Below are 16709 nucleotides of genomic sequence, written 5' to 3' on the forward strand. Positions count from 1 at the left end.
GCTAGCTCCCGTAACAATTGCTTTTTTTCCAATTGTATTATTTTTAAACACCATTTGTGTATAATAAAATGAAAAGTTGGTATTTTATTGACCACACAGGAATATTATGAATTAACTTGAAAATTATCGAAAAGAATGCAAATATTTCAGTTATATTCTTAATTGTTGTGTTAAATGTTACCAAATGCCACATCAATTCCCGTCATATTTTAAAATAGATTTAATTGGGGATTGTTTTTTGCAATCTAACACATTTGCAGATAAAATAATCCATTCAAATATTTTACTGAACATATATTTCAATATATTTATGGCTCAATATATTTATATAGCTCTTATGGTTCTTGATGGAGCCATTTGATTCAGACAGTAAACAGCTTTTGTTACTGAAATTCAGGCCAATTGGTTTGCAGTGGCAAGCAAAAAATCTTTATGAGATATAGAAGTAAATGAAATGACGAAATAGTGCATATTACTTACATTTCAGCAGCAGTTTGCAAGTTTTAGTTACTATTTTGGTATTACACTCTCTTCTTTCAAGACAACAAATACGAGCCTGACTGTATTCAAAGTCAAATCCAATTCTTTCAATAAAGCTCAATAAGACGTGAGTACATTGTGGGAATAGAGCGGGCCAGCCCAATTGGGCGGCACAGCCAGTGACCGGGGGGCGCGGCCTTCCTGAACCAGGTGGGCCACAGGAGTGGCCAGGGGCAAGCCGGGGGAGGGGCCAGAAGAGGGGTTATACCTGCGGCCAGGAGCAAGGATTGGCCACTTGCTCCTGGCTCACAACAGAATCAGACGTCCCTCTGCTCTCCTGCAAGTTACGGTAAGGTAAAGAAAAAATAAAAGTGGCGCTAGTCCTATTAATGAGGTGCAATAAATAAAGTCCCGCAGCTGGTGTCCCAGGAGGTAATTCAAACTCCTCCTTATATAAGATTGGTAGAAAATAAAGTTGTCCTCCAGCGCGTGGTCTTATTGCTCTTTTCTTCCTTATCTAGAAAAAAGACAACAAAAAACATCACACACAAGTGGTATAATAGGCGTCGACACTCAGTATCTTAATCTATAGAGAAGTAGAGAACTTGACACTTGCCTGTGTATTTGTTCCCGTAGTGCATACTCCTCTATTTTCCTTCTGCTGTTACCTTAAAAAGTGGAGAGAGGCATAGCATAATACTGTTTATTACAAAAATAAGGGAGGTGAGATAAAAATACACATGTTGACATCCCCTTTTTGGTCTTTTGGAGCCACCATACCTGTGGAGTCTGTGGATCAGCTAACCAACACTGACAAACAGCAGGGAGCTCTGCACACGGAGAGGCACAACAGACTGTGCACGAGTCTGAGAAAGCCTCCCATCCCCGTGGACCCAGACAGACCAGTCAGGAGTTGAGAAAAAGTGACTGAAAAGCAGCTCCAGCAAGGAAGTTTTTAATGGACACTTGCAGCAATAGAAACCACCAGAATCCATGTGGTTGGTCGTTTGTAAGTGTATTTTTATCTCACCTCCCTTATTTTTGTAATAAACAGTATTATGCTACTGTATGCCTCTCTCCACTTTTTAAAGTAACAGCAGAAGGAAAATAGAGGAGTATGCACTACGGGAACAAATACACAGGCAAGTGTCAAGTTCTCTACTTCTCTATAGATTAAGATACTGAGTGTCGACGCCTATTATACCACTTGTGTGTGGTGTTTTTTGTTGTTGTCTTTTTTCTACATAAGGAAGAAAAGAGCAATAAGACCACGCGCTGGAAGACAACTTTATTTTTTACGGTAAGGTAAGGCCCCAAAAGGGGGGTAATTTCCTGGGAGGCGGGATGCAGGGAGGAGAGGGACTCCATAGTGCGGCTGGCTGACCCCATCCTCCATCTGCGGCACGCAGCATGGAGCGATCTGTGCAGTTCCCCCACGCGGCTCCACCCTGGGGGTGGACAAAGTTATGCCGCCGGGGAAGGGGGTCAGAGTTAAGCCGTCGGTCCAGCCGCCCCCGTCCTCCATCTGCGGCCGGAGTGCAGCATGGAGCAGTTGGCAGGCGGGCAGGAGATGTACGGGACTCCTGCATGGGGCAAGCACGGGATGCGGCCACACTGTTTGCGGCACAGAATGGGGAGTTTGCAGGGTTGTTGCGCCGGGCCGGTTCTCCCCGGAACATGTGGGCAGGGGAATCGTCCTGTGCGGGTCTCCCGCGTGGCCCCAGCACCAGGGGGAGTGGGTGCATGGGAATTGGCCAGGCAGGAGGAGGTCGGTGTGATATGCTCGTGGGGGCGGGTCACGGCGGCAGCGGTTGGGGTTTGCTGGCCTCTTCTCCCGTGGGTCTAGCAGGTTAATTTTGTTGGGGTTGGTGGGCCGGGCCTGGTCTTCCCCGGGTGTGGGGTCTTCCCGGGTGCTCCCCCCACATACCCCCGGTTAGGAACTCCTGCCGGGCGGGCCCGCTAGGCACGGGGTGGGTGGGAGATAAGGCGCCAGGGGGAGATTGGGAGTGGATGTGCAGAGCCCCCGCGCGGCGCCGCTTACCCTTCCTGTCAGCCGGAGATGGAGTGCGCGCAAGCGGTACCTCTGCGGCAGGCACGCTAGAAGGCCGGGCCCTGGCGCAAGCTTAACCTTATCCCACGCGGGTTTGGTTGTAAATGGGGGTGCACATGTGTCGGGGTATAGCTGCGCACAAGGTGGTTGCGGGGGAGGCCCTGCCTTCCCTGCCCGGTCTGGTGCAGGGGTTCCCGGGCACGCTTCGGGGGCTCCAAGCGGAACGAGCCTCACGGCAGGTGGGGGGATCAGGGGTAGGAGCGGGTCCGTTGTTTCATCACATGGTGGAGGGCACGCTGCTACTCTTCGCCTCCCTCCCACCACATCAGAGAGCATGCAGGGGATATTAGTAAGAATGGGGTAGTCTACTCGGAGTGTTGTTCCTAAAAATGTTATGTGAAATTAAACTGATCTACAGAAAAGCCAAATTAAAGTTGCATTTAACACAGATATGCACATGGTTGCCCACTGCTGGATGTCGGGCAGTAGAACTGTTTGGTAAAAACAATACTGTATTAAAAAAAAAAACATACAATTTTTATAGGGTAGCTTTAATTGGCATCGGGGGTATGTTTACAGCAGATTTGGTACACAGCGGCATGTGGACAGTTGTATAGCTTAATTTGTGACGGATTAGTACGGGTACAGCTGCATAGCGGGTGGTATGCTTGCAGTGTATAGTACATTTTGCACGGGGTGGGATGGTTGTGTACGTATATATGTGCATGTGTATATATGCAGGTATTTATTTAGTTACAGTTGTTGGTGCAAGTTGCACCATGTGGTACAAAGCACACATATTGGGTTGGGGGATCATGTACAATGGGGCCATTCTGGGTGGGTGTTCATTACGGCTGCACAGGTAGCCCATGAGTTACGGGGCGAGGCATGTGTTCCATGGGTGGCACCAGGGGGCCATACGTTAGGGGGGCAGTGTATGTAGTCGGTGCTGAACTTTATTGCAACACGCGGCAGGGCATACGGGTTCACAGGCGGTCATGGTCACTACACTATGGAATGTTGTCGTTTAGGCAGGGAAGAGCGCAATATGGCGCATGTGCACGCTGTTGGTTGTTACGATTGCGGCACCACGTGGCCCACGGGTGTTGGGCACATAGGCGGTGATTAGCTTGGGTGCACCATGTGGTAGGGGGTTTTGGTGCATGTATGCAGTGGGAGACATTTACGGCAACAGGTGGCATAGCGTACAGGTTTATAGTACGACGGGGTTTTATACACGGGAGAGTGGGTAACTTTGGTTGGAAACGGTGGTACGGCTTACACATTTATTCGCCGGGCAAGGCACCAAGGGGTATGGGGAGCTACAGTTAGCAATGCGGGCAAATGCTTGGCCTTGGGTTGCGGTAAGGTGTGGCAACAATTTAGAGGGTAGGATGTATTGGTATGCATCCGAAATCAGTCTGGAACTGCGTGAGGTAGTAGATGTTCATTGGGCAGTATAAGGCACACCGGGGGAATGAGTAATTACAGTTAACAAGGCAGTACGCATGCTTGGCCTTGCGTTGCGTTATGGTGGGGCAACCATTAAGGGGGATAGTGGACTGGTATTCTTCCTCATTGAGTCTTGGACAGCAAGAGTGTAATTTTAAAAGGGAGAAAGGGGTCATCATACCAAAGGGGTATGACATCCTCGTTATACTGAAGCCACTTCCTCTCCATCACATGGGTCAAGGAACTCCTCCACCTCAAAAGGGGGCGGCGACTTATCCTATTATACCGAAGTCTACTTCCTGTCTAGCATTTGGCTCAAGCAACACCCCTCCTCCACGGAGGGCAAGGTTCCTTTGAGTATATCAAGAATTGGGTATGACCTCATAATGTTTGAGCCGGAAGCGGAGTGGTACTGGCATTATATTTATGAATAGTATATATGTATTTACAATATGTATTTATAAAGCTCACAAGATTTGTTAAAATCCATGTATTACTTCACAGTGGTTAAGGGCGTACTAGCAAGCATATTACGGCTGAAGTCTTAACTGCTAGGAGGGAATAGAGGAATGGTTCTCACAGTGAGTCCAATCCTTAACTGTGCCTATTCCTTTGGGTAGGTAAAGAATTGGGTAAGACCTAGGCACAGGTGTTTGGCCTCATAGCGTTTGAGCCGGAAGCAGAGTGGCACTGGCATTATATTTATAAATACTATATATGTAGTTACAATAGGTATTTATAAATCTCACAAGATAGTTAAAATCCATGTATTACTTCACAGTGGTTAATGGCGTACGAACAAGCAGATTACGACTGAAGTCTTAATATAGAATAATGGTTCGCACAGCGAGTCCAATCCTTAACAGTGCCTAAAGTTACTTTCTTGGAGTGTAGGAGTTGGTGCTGTTGGTGGGGGATTGTTACTAGGATAGAGGGATACCTGAATAAACTGATTGGGGGATACCTGAATAAAATGATTGGGGGGATTAGAGCCGGAAGAACATACTGTCCCTAGACACCCTAGGCACGGGTGTTTGGGTTTAAGAAGGGGAAGTTACATTAACAAGGCAGCTATTTCGGCATTGGAATCCAGATATGTATACGAATAGGTGCACCATGTGACCGCCCCTCCCACTCCACTCGGCTTATGGTGAGCCGTTTATTATGTTCCCATAGTCGATAATTTGGCATTGGCATCCGCGGTGCGATGCACGTTCTGATCAACAGAGTTGGAGAGGAATCGTTCCTATAAAGTACACTTGGTTGGCATAGGTTCTGGTTGGCTGGGTAGCAATGGGGATCCCGAAGGTTGAATGGGAATCAAACCATACGCCCAAGTATTGGAACTACAAACAGGAGTTAGGGTGGTTTAGCGGTGGTCTGATCTGGAGCTCAGTCTTGGTAAGCTTTTAACATTTAGCCTTGGTCACAATTACCATTGTTATAGTCAGTCTGCTGGGAAAGACAATTGTCAAGTCTCACAGTCAGACGGCAGTAGGTGTCCGTGGTCGGGGAGCGAGTCACTCATAAAATTGGGTTAGTTGCAGGCATGTTCGTTGAGGCTTCCTTTACAAGCTGGAAGATCGCTAAGTAGAAATGGGGCCCCAGAACATAGTCTTGCGGGTCACCACAGGGGGCATCTGAGGGGTGGAGTTAGAGCATGGGATGAACATTTGTTGGGGTCTACCTGATGGGTAAGAATGAAACCAATTTAAAACAGGCTTCCCTATCCCAGAGCTCGAGAGCGGGTTAAGCAGGATAGCGGATCAGCATTATCAGAAGCCTTGAAAAAGGCTAGGAATATTGCGCCAGTGAGTTGTTACATGTCACATCGAATTCATGACAATGTCTTAGCAGGGTACTCACCGTGGAGTGTTTGTGACGAGAGCCAGAGGGGAATGGGTCAGGGAAATCTGGCTTGGTGCAGCGAACGCTCATTTGGGAGCGGCCATAATTTCCCATGACTTTGTATAGTATGGGGAGAAAGATAGTTTGGCCCGTAGTTTGAGGCCGTACCCGTTGTTCCCACTTTGGAAGATTGGAACAACCCTGGGAGTTTCCCAGGGCTTAGGGATATGGCCGCCAAAAAATAAATAAAAGTGTGGGACAAGGGTCCCAACCGGGTATGGGGCACACATAGGCCAATACGGTGGTAGCGCGGGTCAGCGGTGGCAACGCATTAGGCGCAGGGACACAATTATTTAGTTAGGAACGGGTATCAAGGTGTAACACAAGAAGAACTCAGGGCACAGTGCAGACGTAGGAAGGAGACGCTGCACGGGGAAATACTGCACAGGTTAATGAAGGGAATGCAGGGACGGCAGTGGGCATCATCTACGGCCTGGCCGAAAATGGCAAACCGGCATGCCGATATATTAAAAAAAAAAAAATTGGGGGGGATGGGTCATGGCAGTCAAGACATTCATTAACTTGCATTTTATCTTATTGCAGCTGTAAAAAGCGGTCTGGCAACAAGTCAGAGGACCCCAGCTTTATCGGACAGATTGGTCAGGCGAGAGGTCGCGCTAGGGCCAGAAGCAGACATAGCGTTTAACAAGATAGCGCATTAAGGCAAGGATATACGCTAAGCTACCAGTACACATACAACATTAGCAGGGATGGCCCTACAGACCAGTACCATGCAGCTCCTCGCAGAGGCACATAAGCACGAGGAGGGGTGGTTTCAACGGCAGCGGGAAGCTGGGGCGAGCGGGCGTGAAAGCACGCAAGGTGGTTCCGAGGCCACGTGCACGAACAAGGAAAGGGCCAGGCGGTGGCAGTTGGCGTAGTAGGAGTGGGTTCAGCCACAAACATATTGTTGGGGCAAGGGGGGAGTGGGGCTGAAACCACAGGGGCGGGGACTGGGGCAACATCAAAACGGTTGCCGGATGCGGCATACGGAGACTCGTACACTGCAGTTTCGCGATCACTGGGGTCACATTTATCACCAGAGGTCAAAGAAACTATTTGGGTGGGAGATTACGTTGACATACTGTCTCTACTTCCGGGGTATAACGAGGCAATAGCTAAATCAGACAAGAAAGGGGAGGTTTGGAAGGAGGACGTTGAAAAATGCTTGTTCCCGCACACTTTTACCAACTGGTCACAGGCATTCGCTGGTGGATTTACGACGAGGATTTTAGACGGAGTATTGCTGGTAAAAGGGCATTCTCACGACCGTACGGGGGAAATCTGTGGTTGGGCACAGAGCAGGCTGAGGTAACATGGTGGGGGGTGAGAGGGATGCGATGGGAACAGCTGTTCCGACTGCTTAGTTCACGGGCCAGGGACAGGAGGGCACCAGACATCATCGTTATCCACACAGGGGGTAACGATTTGGCGGCAGTGCGGTCCACGGAATTAAATAGGCCCGTCGGTGGCGGCAGTTGGGGGGGGGGTGGTTGGTGCTCGTCCTGCCGGAAGGGGCTTGGGGCTGGTAAAGTGGGTTGAAGCGAGGGGGCAGGTAACCAAGACATACTTCCGGGTGCCCCCCCCCCCCCCCCCGTTGCGTTACCAGCACCGAGCACTTCTGGCGTGGACCGGGACAGTAGCTATCTCCAGTTGTCATTGTAAATAAACAAAGCCGCGGCCTTTATATCTCAAAAACGTTGTCCTTCTCATCATTCGGTCATTACCGTGTAATTAGTGTAAAGGGGTAGGGGGGGATACTCGCGCCTCCCTGGTCACACATCTTCTGAATTTTTTTGCCTCTCTTTTTAGTGTGAGGCACTCTTCTGGGGGTAGCAACCGTTTGCTTATCTTTTTTGCCTCAAAGGAATTGAAAAACCACCACCTTTTATTTAGTTAAAACAACAAGTACCCTATTTAAGTGTACGACTCCACTTGCTCATATAGTAAAACAATGTGCAAATTACCTCTGCTTCCACTTTTCCTCCTAATCACTTGCTTAATTGTGCAATTATCCATAGTTTGCCTATTTGGTTAGAGAGTGATCTAAAAGCAGGGAACTCATAGGTGGCAAGCTTTAGATTCTCTAAAATCTGCTTTGCAATTCAGCCCCTGATAATTAAACCACTGAACCATTTAAGGGTTAATTCCATATCAGCTCAAACAGCCAATTGGGCCATTTTAGGCCAAAATTCGCATTACATTCAATGGGGAGATTCAGCCAAAAATGGCCCAATCAGCTACTTTGGCTGATATATAGATGTATAACATAATATCCAAAGTTACATAGTTACATAGTAGATGAGGTTGAAAAAAGACATAGGTCCATCAAGTTCAACCTATGCTAAATTTAGACAACAGATACTTTATCCTATAACTATTCTTACTTATTGATCCAGAGGAAGGGAAACAAAAAACCCCATTAAGGGGAAAAATTTGTTCCTTCCTGACTCCAAGAATTGGCAATCGGATTAATCCCTGGATCAACATCCTTCCCATGTATACTTATTTGGTATATCCCTGTATACCTTTCCCATCTAAAAAGATGTCCAACCTTTTTTTGAACAAATCTATTGTATCTGCCATTTCAGTCTCCATGGGTAATGAATTCCACATTTTAACTGCCCTAACTGTAAAGAACCCTTTCCTTTGTTGCTGGTGAAATTTCCTTTCCTCCAACCTTAAGGGATGGCCCCGAGTCCTTTGTACTGCCCGTGGGATGAATAGTTCTTTTGAAAGCTCATCGTATTGTCCCTAAATATATTTGTATATAGTTATCATATTCCCTCTTAGACACCTCTTTTCTTATGTAAATAAATCTAATTTAGCTAGCCTCTCCTCATAAGTTAGAATGTCCATCCCCTTTATTAATTTGGTGGCTCTTCTCTGCACTCGCTCTAGTTCTATAATGTCTTTTCTTAGGATTGGTGCCCCAATTTGTACTCCATATTCAAGGTGTGGTCTTACTAATGCTTTGTAAAGGGGCATCATTATGTTTACTTCCCTTCCCTTCCCTTCCCTTCCATCCAAGATAAGATCTTGTCTGCCTTTGCAGCTACTGCATGACATTGGACACTATTGCTAAGCCTGCTGTCTACAAGCACTCCTAAATCCTTCTCCAAAGTGCATTAACATACAGACATTTAACATATCACCATATACATAAATTAATTTAATAAAAGGACATTCTCAATTGAAGGATCCATTATCAATGCATGGGAACTCTATCCTGAGACCTGAGATGTGGTAGGATTCTGAAATAAGGAAATTTTATATTTGATATGAAATTGCGTTAATTTTTAAAACAAATATTCTAATTCTATTCTAGTGATAAGAGAGATGTTGATGTGAAGCACAGCCACGAATTCCAACTCAGCATGAGACCGGAAAGAATAATACAGATGAACACTCCAATCTTGCAACAGGTCAGGTTTATTGCAGGGTGGTGCAGCAAAAATAGGACTACACGAACGCACCTACGCGTTTCATGCACAAGGCACTTTATCAAGGTGACAAATACATATAATGCAGCATGATTTATACTCACCTAGACTCTGTCCCGCGCTGCTGGGTGTGACGTCATCATCCCGCGTCGCAAAGGGTCGCGGTGACGTGGCGTGCACAGCCATTGGCTCGGCAAGTCAGGTGGTATGCTAATACTAGCTGACTGTCTCTTTCTTTCATTTTTTTTCTTTTTTTTCTTAAAACAAACTTTATTAACACAAAAATAAACACACAATAAAAAACTAGTTAAAAACACACTAGGATACTGAACTAGCAGCAATCCTGCACAGAAGATGTCTATAATTTACACAATATTCTGAGGGATAAGTGTCTATACTTTCAATATGTATTAGGTATAACTTATAACCCCTGCCAGAATCTATGTTATATCCTGGCATGTAACTGTGCAGGTAGTGATAATGAATTTGTTATTCGTGAAAAGAACATATTCACAATACAAAACAAGTGATACAAAAATTAATGTAATAAACCTATTTAAATATACATCTAAATATTGATGGAAATTGATAAAGATTAAATCTTATCTGATCAGTACAATCAGCATAACTCAAGTATTCTGTATACTAGTAATTGTTATGAAATGACCCTTCAACTGGTGGTGATAATTACTGATTAAATGCTATCATATTAGCACCCGTTTGAATAAACACCATATATCATGAAATATAATGTCTTTAATTACATATATATGATGTTAAGAGAGCATGAATAGAGATTGGGAAACAAGATAATAGTAAAGTGTAATGAAACTAATAAGGTAAACATTTATTAATTAATTATATAATACAATCATATTAGTCTATAATATTAGTGCCTAAATAAATGTGTGTATAAAAAATGAATTGAACTCATCATTTATTAATGAATAAACTTATAATGAATATTTACAAGTTAATTTAAAAAATGACTTATATCCCAATCAATATTCATGCCAAAAGGTTCTCTGGTTCTAAGAGTAAAAATCCAGTAGGATTCACGTCTGTCTAACATCTTTACCCTGTCTCCACCTCTTAGGGGAACAGGGATGTGTTCTATACCTTGGACCGAGAGTAAATTTATGTTGCCAAAAGGACAATTCGACACATGTTTAGGTACTGGGTGATTTTGGTCTTTAATGCGGATCAGTCGGAGGTGTTCTAGAACTCTGATCTTTAGTTTTCTAGTTGTCCTCCCGACATATTGACGTCCGCAACCGTATTTTAGTAAATATACTATGTGTGTAGAGTTGCAATTAATGAAACATGGGACGTTATAAGTCATTCTAGTAACTGTGGATGTAAAAGTTTTGTTTTGGTTCATAGAGATGCATGCCTTGCAATTAGTGCATGCATACATTCCCTTAGGTAGTGGAGATTTTACATCTTCCTTTGTTGTAAATAAGCTAGGTGATAGTGTATTTGCTATTGTTTTAGCCCTTTTGAATATGATGTTTGGACCTAGCGACACATATGGTTTTAACACCGTGTCTAGTGACAGAATATTCCAATGTTTTTTGAAAATAGCCTTAATGGATTGTGCTTGTTTACTGAATGGTGTTATAAAAGATGGACTATAGTCAGATCTAGGGTTTTTGATAGTTGTTTGCCTAAGGAGACTTTTCCTGTCCATTTTAAACACCTCATTAAGTATTCTATCTAGATCAGTTTTTTTATATCCTCTTTGTAGAAAACGAACATATAACTCATTTGATTTTACTTTGAATTCGTCATCATTGGAACAATTGCGGCGGGTTCTGATGAATTGGCTTTTCGGTATCCCCATGAACGTGGCTTGAGGGTGGCAACTACTAGGTTTTAAGAAGGTGTTGCGTGAATTCGGTTTGCGGTATAATGTGGTCTGTATTGAAAGTGATGTGTCAATATATAAACATAAATCTAAATAACAAATGTGTTGAAAGTGATAAGAATAAGTGAAAGAGAGATTAAACTCATTATCATTAAGTGCAGAAATAAAGTCCAAAAGTGTGGTGATGTCTCCTTCCCAAATAAACAGGAGATCATCAATGAAACGTCTATAATATATAATGTGCTCCCTAAATTTGTTCTTATCTCCAAAGACGTGGAACGACTCCCACCACCCCATAAAGAGGTTGGCGTATGATGGGGCAAAACTCGTGCCCATAGCCGTTCCACGTCTCTGGAGATAATGAACCCCATCAAAAAGAAAAAAGTTGTGAGTGAGAAGAAAGTGAATAGCGTCCAAAAGAAAAGTGACTTGTGCTTGTGCTAAATCCGATTGATTGAGAAAGTGACGTGCAGCTGTCAAGCCATGTTCATGGGAAATGATGGTATATAACGACGTGACATCTAGTGTCACCCACACCATATTTTGGTTCCATACAACTCGGTCCTGAGTGGTTAATAAATCACTACTGTCGCGGATGTATGAAGGCAATTGTTGAACAAGGGGCTGAAGGAAGAAGTCCACGTACCTTGAGACACCATCCCCCAAAGAATCAATACTGGAGACAATTGGTCTCCCTGGAGGGGACACCAACGTCTTATGAATCTTTGGGAGATGGTGAAACAAGGGCGTGGTAGGCATGGAATTAAACAGGAAATCAACATCATTCTCATCTAATACTTTTAACATAGAGCCCACATCCAGTAGATGTTTTAGATCTCTTTGAAATTTGAAAGTGGGGTCAGAGGGCAGTGCAGCATAGGAAGTCAGATCCCCAAGTTGGCGCAAGGCCTCCTTGAGATAATCATCCCTATGCTGCACCACCACCACCCCCCCCTTATCAGCTTTTTTTATTACCAGTGATTTGTTGGTTTGTAAATCTCTAAGTGCTTGTCTCTCATTTACAGATAAATTATCTTTATATTTGAGATCATATTTAGTGGTAAATGAAAATCCTTTATGTAGAATTAATGTTAATATCATAATTGACATTGGAAGAAATACACTCATCATCATTAATTACAGCATTATCAACAGCTTCCTGATTATTCTTCTCATGATAGAATTTTTTGAGAGTACACTTCCTGATGAATTTATTTAGGTCCACAACAGTTTGAAATAAATTGAAGTCAGTGTCAGGGACATACCCCAGGCCCTTGTTGAGTAGTGATAGTTCGTCATCTGAGAGTACCACATTGGAAATATTTATCACGCCACATTCTTGTTTTAAAAGTTTTTCTTTCTCTTTGTTGGTGCTCCTTTTGGATTGTGTTGTTTTTGTCCCCCGTCTCGTCCTTTTGGGTTTTTTGACACCTCAGATGGTCTAGAGGACTCAGTGGAATGTCCTTGTTGGGGTCTATATTCTGAATCTCGCTCTTTATATTTCCTCTCCCAAAAGGGGCGTTGTACTTTAGGGGCATCCACATCTGAATGGGAATTATCTTCCTCATGTGTATTAACAAATGAGACTGTGTGTGCCATATTATCTGTGTCTGCTGTGTCAGAATCTCCACTACATGCAGTATTAGAAAGACTTCTTGGTTTTAGAATAGATTTTCTGTATTTATTGGATTTATTATCTGGTGTTGAATGATAGGGACGTGTATCTTTATTATTTCGTTTGTTGGGTGTTGTTCTTTCCCACGAATAAACTTGATGGCGATCATAGTCTAATTTGTCCCTTTCAAAATTTTGTTGTTTTTTATCCATTATGGATTTTTCTAAATCCTTAATACTTTTTTCCAGATTTTTATCTAATTCTTTAAACCCTTTCATTCGGCAAAATTTAGTCAGGTATGTTTGCAAGTCCTTAATTTCTTTTTCGAGAACCAATTTTTCTTTTGCTTTTAATTTGACAATTAATTCCATCAACTTGAACAAACAGTCATTAAGAATGCTCTTCCAATCATTTTCAAATTGTGGGCTTACAAACCCAAACGTGGGGGATTTTTTAACTCTTAATCCTCTTGGAATCCTCTTAACAAGCAAATAAATTTCCAGTGAAATCATATCCCACCATATTCTGGTATCATTGATCATTCATTTTTGAAGTTTCTGGAAATGGTCTTCTAAATCTGATGGATCCTCACAATCCAAAGTTGTTTGGTGATCAAAAACTTTTTTGGCTTTTTTAAGCCTAAGTGTGTTATCAAAGTAACCAGAGATGTAATTTGTGGGATCCTCAGGGTCAACCTGTTCAGTTTCTTCTATGTCCATAGTTACAAATAAAATGGAAAAACCTTAAGTAGGTATGTATATAGGAGAATTTTTTTATTTATTTTTTTAGTTTGTAAGCTTTTAATATAATGAGTTCCTATATAGGTTCCATTAAATTGTGTAATTCCCTTTCTATTGTGTATAGATAAGGGAAACAATGCATGCACCACCACTTATGCAGTAACCAATAATTGAATGACCTGTATGGAGTGTGTCATTCAGAGTATAAACAGGAATCAGTCCAATGAGCAATCACTGTAGGAACATTTATAGAAGAGAACGATGTGATGCATCAAAATTGGTTAGAAATCCTCCACAATACTGTATGTGCAAATAATACTGGATGAAAATATATATTTGCACATATTGTGGAGGATTTCTAACCAATTTTGATGCATCACATCGTTCTCTTCTATATCTATTCTAGTGATGAATTATGCCTTCTGGATATGAGGGCATAGAATATAGAGTTATAAGTGAATAATCTTCTTAAAAATGATAAATGTACTAAAGGGATATTTTGTCTTTTCAGTCTGTGATTCTTTAATATTTGCTACCAAAAATATAATGTATATGTTTTGGGGGCACTATTGTATGAATTTATGCATAAAAGCATATGTTGCATATATATGTATGTATAATACACTGGATATTATATTATATATTTGTGTGTATGTAGAAAATACAGTCTTATATGATCATGCTATTTGTATGAATTTATGCATATGGCGATATGTTAAATGTATGTATATATATTTGTTAATGCAGTTTGGATATTATGTTTTGTATTTGTATTTGTGTATATTGTGATGTCTCCGTCACAGCGTAGGATCTTGTGTCCCTGATTAAGACAGGAAACATAGGGGGCTATGCACTAAGCAGTGATAAGTCGTTTTAAGAGCGCAAAGTGCTTTTAGAACGTGAAGTTACGCCGAGCGCTATGCACTAAGCCGCACAAACGGGCACTTTGCGCTCTAAAACGGGCTTTTTCTAGAAAAATTTTCAAAGTTCAACTTTGATCATACGATCAGCTGTTTGCGCTGAATCCTGCCCTTCAGCGGGATTCACTAAGCAACGCAAACTGATCGTACGTGAAAGTTGCGCTGAATAAAGCTCACCAGCTAAAGGCTGGTGATAAAAAAGCAGGACTTAGAAAAAAATCTTTGTTTACCTTTTTGCATGCGCAACACCTATACAACAGGCCGGCGGGTGTCCCCGGCTGACCCCGCGGGGGTCCGGGTGTCCCCGGCTCACCAAGCGGGGGTCCCCGAAGGAGTCCTGAGGTACCCGCGGGCCTGCAGTACCAATGTTGCGCCTCCAAAAATAATAAACAATATTTATAAATAAATACACCCCCCTAACACATACAATACAGTAATGTGCAAAATTACTATTATCCACATATGGATAATAATGCATTTGCCCATTTTAAATACATATAACATGCAATAAATACAGTCAAAACATATTACACTTACCTTTTACAGGCATCCACGATGAAGGCCGTCTTCATCCTCATCTTCATCCTGGCCATGCCCCCTCCGATGCTGCAGGACATACACAAGAATAAAAACATACAATGTAATGTCCCCTAACCCCTTAATCACCGTAGCAGTTATTAACTTCTACAGTCATTAAGGGGTTAACACACCCTCACCCACCATTCGGGAGGCCTACATACCCTCCCACACTAACCCCCCACCCCGTGAGGCCTTACCACCCTCACTCACTACCCACAAAGGAGACCTACCCACATACCCTTGGGGCCAATACACCTCCCCCCAACACATACAGTACAATAATGTGATAAATAACTATTATCCAGATATGGATAATAGATTATTTGGCCTTTATTAAACACATAAAACATGCATTAATCAAAACATTCATTTTTAATCTTCAAAACACAACATTGCATGTTACAATAAATCCAGCATTGATTGTAAATATAAAGCAACAAACCACCAGCTACACAAATGTATCTAAAATGTTACACAATTGCATTGAGTGTCTACACTGGCGACACACTTTATTCGAGCTCGGCTAGTCCCACGAATTCGGGTATACTCGGGTGTATTGAGGTTTGTGACTGTTTTCTGCCCGAGTGCATTGCGTTATTTTCCAGGCAGGGATTGAAGCATTTTATTCCCGCTGGCTGCAATACTGCACATTATATATATATATATACTGCATTACAATTCATGAATTTATGCCATCTGGTAGACACGCGAAGCATTGCAGCCTATTAAATCCTAATCATTATCATTTAACAGATCAGCCGCCCGTCAGCCAGGCATGAACCATGGCTGGGAAGGCAAACGCAACGGGGCTTGTCTGAGGTGAGGAGCGGCGCATTCCAGGTATCTGCCAGGTACATACTGGGTATTTGCTCGAATAAAGTGTGTCGCAGCAGTACATGATGCAATTAATCTGTGCATCATGTAACATAATGCTAAATATATGTCACAATAAAATAAACTATGACCAATGTCTCCTAAGCACAAATGCCATCATGAAAATTAAATCCAAAATAAGAAACATCAATACAATGACCATCAATCAATTAATCAATTTCCTAAACCAATTACAATACAATACAAATCAATTATACAATTCCCTATTCAATTCCTAAAGCCAAACCATTGACAAAAGAATTCTCATTTAAAGTAACCACAATTATTCCAATGTAAGTACCATAAAAAAGCCATTACAAATAACCTGTAATTAAATACAAATTACATTCTTCACAACAATGTCAAAAAGAAGCGGAAAAATACATTAGCCATACATGTAAATAACCTAAACATTTGCTAACAAATCAATTATTAGCCCTGTATGTCTATCCATATAGATAGATATACATTACATACAGGGGCAATAATAGAGCATTAAAAAACAAGGCATTTACATTCGAAAATCACATACAATACACCCATTCAGTGTCCGTGAATGTATGTATATACATATATACATTCACAGCCATAAAATGCTACTGAAAAAAGACAAGACAAGAATCCAAAATAAAAAACACCTGTAAAATTGACACAAAAAACATGTTTATTTTGTTGACTTACCATTAGATGCCCACTCACATAAATCCATGCGACACGGAATCACTGGAACCAATCCACAGGTAACCGTTAAAGAATAAACCCTTACAATCCACGTGTGTGTC

The sequence above is a fragment of the Ascaphus truei genome, chromosome 5 (assembly GCF_040206685.1).
Source record: "Ascaphus truei isolate aAscTru1 chromosome 5, aAscTru1.hap1, whole genome shotgun sequence".
In the NCBI taxonomy this organism is placed as follows: Eukaryota; Metazoa; Chordata; class Amphibia; order Anura; family Ascaphidae; genus Ascaphus; species Ascaphus truei.